The sequence below is a fragment of the Nomia melanderi genome, unplaced genomic scaffold (assembly GCF_051020985.1).
Source record: "Nomia melanderi isolate GNS246 unplaced genomic scaffold, iyNomMela1 scaffold0246, whole genome shotgun sequence".
Taxonomy (NCBI): domain Eukaryota; kingdom Metazoa; phylum Arthropoda; class Insecta; order Hymenoptera; family Halictidae; genus Nomia; species Nomia melanderi.
In genome coordinates, this window is record NW_027475361.1 from 748 (window position 1) to 7,500 (window position 6,753).

A 6,753-nucleotide genomic window follows, 5' to 3' on the forward strand; every position below is an offset into this window, starting at 1 on the left:
CCGTGTTTTTCTCCAGTCGTCAAAGCGTTCGTGCGTCGAATTCGAAAAATAAAAAAAAGAAATACACCTTTTCTCTCTCTCTCGGGGTAAAAAGAGTCGATGTGTATTGTGTATAAAGGTTCTGCTGCGAGAAGTCTCGTTTTGCCGTGTGTTTCGGTAACGACGATCCTCCGAAACGTACATCTCATTCGTAAGAGAGGAAGAAAACAATCTCCCTGGGGCCAGTCGGTAATATACCGACATACGACGTGTCGTGCACATCCGTCTCACGCACGGTATACAAAATATGAATAAAACGTGTGTAGTCTCTCTCTCTCTCGACTTCTTAATATTTTCTTTCACCTCTGACGCATCATTTCAGGTGACGTCGGTGAGCGCGGGAAAAAAAATTTTTCTAAACACACGAAACCGTTCATCTCACGAACAGCCGAAAAAGTTGTCGCTCAGATCCATATCGCAGTGGAGCGGTATCCGCGGGCGGTCGTAATTGAACGACGCACGACGCCGCGAACACTCACGCGAGTCCATACAAACGATTCCGATCGTTTTGCAACAACTAGAACGTACACTGTCCGTGAAATTCACAGAATTTTCGCGTGTCCGCGACAAACGCCGACGAGACACCCATCGTTCGCTCGTACGTAGCATCCTTCTCTTAACCCGACTCAGAAACGTTCTTTGCGCCCTTCGGTAAAAAAACGTTCGATCCGAAGAGGTGAACGACGGCGGGGATTTGACAGAGCTACGCAAGCAGTGTATGGTACGTAAACGACCCTCAGCCAGGCGTGGTCCAGGAATTGTATCCGTGGACCGCAATGTGCGTTCGAAATGTCGATGTTCATGTGTCCTGCAGTTCACACGTTGACGCGCAATTAGCTGCGTTCTTCATCGACCCACGAGCCAAGTGATCCACCGTTCAGGGTAATCGTATAAATTTTATATTTCACATATATAATTTTATTCTCATTTGTTCGACCTAATATCTCTCTTCTTTCAAAGAGAAGATAAAAGTTGATACCTGAATCTCCGACCAGCGCGCGAAGGAGATTCAGGCGTCGCCTTGGAGACGACACCGAAGCCTTTCGAGACGAAAAACGTTCAAGTAATATGTATATATTTCTCGACGTTCCGGGCGTATAGTGCATTCAAAAACCCGCGAAAGACGCAGAAGACTCGCACGCGTGGAAACGACGGGGATATATTTTGTATCCTACCCGATACTGAATCCATCGCGTGCAGTCGACCCTCGCGTTCTTCCGATCAGACGCATCTATTGTTGCGCGCATGTTTTCGCGTCGCATCGCGCGAAACGTTGCACGAATCGTACCGATCGATCGATTGAAAGCAAATAATGAAAAAAGACTTCACAGCTGGCTCTTTGCCGGTCATTCGTCCCATGTTATCTCTTGCCGCGAAATTGGCGCGCAAGAGTTGGGTGTCAGACGCGCGGCTTTAAAACGAGCTTCACGGCCGGTCCCTTCGTTACCGCTTTCGTTCTTTCTCTCGGAACGACCATGAACGAACACGACGAGCGACGCTACGGCATACACACGTCCACGGATTCGATTAAAAAAACAGACTTCACAGCTGGCTCTTTGCCGGTCATTCGTCCCATATTATCTCTTGCCGCGAAATTGGCGCGCAAGAGTTGGGTGTCAGACGCACGGCTTTAAAACGAGCTTCACGGCCGGTCCTCTCAATTCCGTGTACGGTACACGCAAGATGCGGGTTCCACTTCCAGACTACCCGGTCCCTTCTCTCTACGAGAATCGATAGTAGAAGAACGGCTCGAAAACGCGTCTCAGAGACTAGGGGAAAAGAAGCGGTATGCGAGCGAAACGAAAACGCATTATGGAAACGTCGCGAAACAATGTTCGACGGTTGCTCGGTTCCAATCGTGCGGCCGTTTCAATTTCTCGTGCGCTTCACCGTCCCTCCGTAACTCTGGCCGATCGCGTATACCGAAGAGCCGACACGCGCAAAAACCACAGGCATTGTATACTGTATATATATATGTTACAGTCACAGCCTTCGCGCGTTTTACTCTCCGACGCGGGGTTTCCACGACGAAAGAGAGACAGTTTCGTGGCGGGTGACTCGGCCGAATCGCTACGACGGGTATTTCTATTATAGAACGAATCATCGCCACCCTTTACCAGTGCCCGACGAAGGAATCACAAGGTCATCTGGAGTTTACAATGCCAGCGACGGTAATTCCAACGAAGACCCGATAAGTCAACTCATCGTTCTATTTCTCCCCGTACAGAAAAGCGAATCGACGCTAACGCACCTCGCGCAAGCACGAACGTTCTCTTCGCGTGGATCATCCCATCGTCGAAAGATGTAAAGACGCATTGGAGATCGTGGTCTCTGGCGGGCTCATTGCACGCCCCACTGCATATCTTTCCTCGAATCGAGAATGATTCGTCCACTAAGGCTGCGAAACTACGCGTCGAGGAAACTAGGGGAAAGAAGCGGGATGCGAGCGAAACGACAATACATTATGGAAACGTCGCGAAACAATGTTCGGCGGTTGCTCGTTTCCTCCTGCGGACGTTTCATTGCTCGGGCGCTTCACGTCCCTCCGTAACCTTCGCGCGATCGCGTGCCCCGGAGAGCCGGCAACCGGTGAACCACAGGCGTATAAACTATAGTCTTCTATAGCAAGCCTTCGGCGGTTACTCTCCGACGCGGGGATTCCACGACGAGAGAGAATTTCGTGGCGGGTGACATCGGTCGAAACGCTACGACGGGTATTTCTATTATAGAACGAATCATCGCCACCCTTTACCAGTGCCCGACGAAGGAATCACAAGGTCATCTGGAGTTTACAATGCCAGCGACGGTAATTCCAACGAAGACCCGATAAGTCAACTCATCGTTCTATTTCTCCCCGTACAGACAAGCGAATCAACGCTATCGCACCTCACGCATGCACGAACGTTCTCTTCGCGTGAATCGTCCCATCGTCGAAAGATATAGCCGCTTGGAGATCGTGGCCCATCAAGTTCTTCCGTAACTCCTGCGCGATCGCGTACCCCGGAGAGCAGGCAACCGGTGAACCACAGGCGTATAAACTATAGTCTTCTATAGCAAGCCTTCGCGTTTACTCTACGACGCGGGGATTCCACGACGAGAGAGATTTTCGTGGCGGGTGACACGGCCGAATCGCTACGACGGGTATTTCTATTATAGAACGAATCATCGCCACCCTTTACCAGTGCCCGACGAAGGAATCACAAGGTCATCTGGAGTTTACAATGCCAGCGACGGTAATTCCAACGAAGACCCGATAAGTCAACTCATCGTTCTATTTCTCCCCGTACAGAAAAGCGAATCGGCGCTATCGCACCTCACGCAAGCAGGAATGATCTCTTCGCGTGGATCGTCCCATCGTCGAAAGATGTAAGACGTACAGAAATCGTGGTCCATCACGATTATTCGTAACTCTCCGAGTCGCGTATCTGAGAGTAGGGCAAACGGAGAACCACAGGCATAAATAATACTATATATTTCTTATATATAGTTAGCCTTCGCGTTTTACTCTCCGACATGGGGATTCCACGACGAGAGAGAGTTTCGTGGCGGGTGACTCGGCCGAATCGCTACGACGGGTATTTCTATTATAGAACGAATCATCGCCACCCTTTACCAGTGCCCGACGAAGGAATCACAAGGTCATCTGGAGTTCACAATGCCAGCGACGGTAATTCCAACGAAGACCCGATAAGTCAACTCATCGTTCTATTTCTCCCCGTACAGAAAAGCGAATCGACGCTATCGCACCTCGCGCGAGCACGTAACTACTCTTCGCGTGGATCGTCCCATCGTCGAAAGATGTAAGACGCACGGAAATCGTGGCCCATCAACGTTTTTTTGTAACTCTGCCGATCGCGTATCACAGAGCCGAGACGCACATACCACAGGCGTATAATACCGTTTTCTTTCGTATGGTAAGCCTTCGCGTTTACTCTTCGGCGCGGGGTTTCCACGTCGAGAGAGACTTTCGTGGCGGGTGACATCGGTCGAAACGCTACGACGGGTATTACTATTATAGAACGAATCATCGCCACCCTTTACCAGTGCCCGACGAAGGAATCACAAGGTCATCTGGAGTTTACAATGCCAGCGACGGTAATTCCAACGAAGACCCGATAAGTCAACTCAACGTTCTATTTCTCCCCGTACAGAAAAGCGAATCGACGCTGTTGCACCTCACGCAAGCACGAACGTTCTCTTCGCGTGGATCGTCCCATCGTCGAAAGATGTAAGACGCACGGAAATCGTGGCACATCACGTGTTTTCGGAACTCTGTCGACCGCGTATCTCAGAGACGACGCGCGCGAACCACTGGCATATACTATTATATATCGCGTTTTACCCTCCGACGCGGGGATTCCACGACGAGAGAGAGTTTCGTGAGCGGGTTGACTCGGAAGAAACGCTACGACGGGTATTTCTATTATAGAACGCATCATCGCCACCCTTTACCAGTGCCCGACGAAGGAATCACAAGGTCATCTGGAGTTTACAATGCCAGCGACGGTAATTCCAACGAAGACCCGATAAGTCAACTCAACGTTCTATTGCTCCCCGTACAGAAAAGCGAATCGACGCAATCGCACCATACGCGTGCACGTAACAACTCTTCGCGTGGATCGTCCCATCGTCGAGAGACGTAAGTTTCCATACTATGAATTCGCGTTTTACTCTCCGACGCGGGGATTCCACGACGAGAGAGAGTTTCGTGAGCGGGTTGACTCGGAAGAAACGCTACGACGGGTATTTCTATTATAGAACGCATCATCGCCACCCTTTACCAGTGCCCGACGAAGGAATCACAAGGTCATCTGGAGTTTACAATGCCAGCGACGGTAATTCCAACGAAGACCCGATAAGTCAACTCAACGTTCTATTGCTCCCCGTACAGAAAAGCGAATCGACGCAATCGCACCATACGCGTGCACGTAACAACTCTTCGCGTGGATCGTCCCATCGTCGAGAGACGTAAGTTTCCATACTATGAATTCGCGTTTTACTCTCCGACGCGGGGATTCCACGACGAGAGAGAGTTTCGTGAGCGGGTTGACTCGGAAGAAACGCTACGACGGGTATTTCTATTATAGAACGCATCATCGCCACCCTTTACCAGTGCCCGACGAAGGAATCACAAGGTCATCTGGAGTTTACAATGCCAGCGACGGTAATTCCAACGAAGACCCGATAAGTCAACTCAACGTTCTATTACTCCCCGTACAGAAAAGCGAATCGACGCAATCGCACCATACGCGTGCACGTAACAACTCTTCGCGTGGATCGTCCCATCGTCGAGAGACGTAAGTTTCATAGTAAGCCTTCGGCGTTTTACTCTCCGACGCGGGGATTCCACGACGAGAGAGAGAGTTTCGTGAGCGGGTTGACTCGGAAGAAACGCTACGACGGGTATTTCTATTATAGAACGCATCATCGCCACCCTTTACCAGTGCCCGACGAAGGAATCACAAGGTCATCTGGAGTTTACAATGCCAGCGACGGTAATTCCAACGAAGACCCGATAAGTCAACTCAACGTTCTATTTCTCCCCGTACAGAAAAGCGAATCGACGCAATCGCACCATACGCGTGCACGTAAACAACTCTTCGCGTGGATCGTCCCATCGTCGAGAGACGTAAGTTTTCATAGTATTAATTCGCGTTTTACTCTCCGACGCGGGGATTCCACGACGAGAGAGAGTTTCGTGAGCGGGTTGACTCGGAAGAAACGCTACGACGGGTATTTCTATTATAGAACGCATCATCGCCACCCTTTACCAGTGCCCGACGAAGGAATCACAAGGTCATCTGGAGTTTACAATGCCAGCGACGGTAATTCCAACGAAGACCCGATAAGTCAACTCAACGTTCTATTTCTCCCCGTACAGAAAAGCGAATCGACGCAATCGCACCATACGCGTGCCCGTAAACAACTCTTCGCGTGGATCGTCCCATCGTCGAGAGACGTAAGTTTTCATAGTATGAATTCGCGTTTTACTCTCCGACGCGGGGATTCCACGACGAGAGAGAGTTTCGTGAGCGGGTTGACTCGGAAGAAACGCTACGACGGGTATTTCTATTATAGAACGCATCATCGCCACCCTTTACCAGTGCCCGACGAAGGAATCACAAGGTCATCTGGAGTTTACAATGCCAGCGACGGTAATTCCAACGAAGACCCGATAAGTCAACTCAACGTTCTATTACTCCCCGTACAGAAAAGCGAATCGACGCAATCGCACCATACGCGTGCACGTAACAACTCTTCGCGTGGATCGTCCCATCGTCGAGAGACGTAAGTTTCCATACTATGAATTCGCGTTTTACTCTCCGACGCGGGGATTCCACGACGAGAGAGTGTTTCGTGAGCGGGTTGACTCGGAAGAAACGCTACGACGGGTATTTCTATTATAGAACGCATCATCGCCACCCTTTACCAGTGCCCGACGAAGGAATCACAAGGTCATCTGGAGTTTACAATGCCAGCGACGGTAATTCCAACGAAGACCCGATAAGTCAACTCAACGTTCTATTGCTCCCCGTACAGAAAAGCGAATCGACGCAATCGCACCATACGCGTGCACGTAACAACTCTTCGCGTGGATCGTCCCATCGTCGAGAGACGTAAGTTTCATAAGTAAGCCTTCGGCGTTTTACTCTCCGACGCGGGGATTCCACGACGAGAGAGTGTTTCGTGGCGGGTGACTAGGCCGAAACGCTA

At 50.4% G+C, this 6,753-nt stretch overlaps 1 non-coding gene across 1 annotated transcript; it reads right to left on the reverse strand.

The window, feature by feature from the left end:
* Window positions 1–769: 769 nt before the first annotated feature.
* LOC143175906 (5.8S ribosomal RNA) lies at window positions 770–924 on the reverse strand. Its single transcript, XR_013000554.1, has one exon. It is a non-coding gene; the product is annotated as a 5.8S ribosomal RNA (ribosomal RNA).
* Window positions 925–6,753: the final 5,829 nt, after the last annotated feature.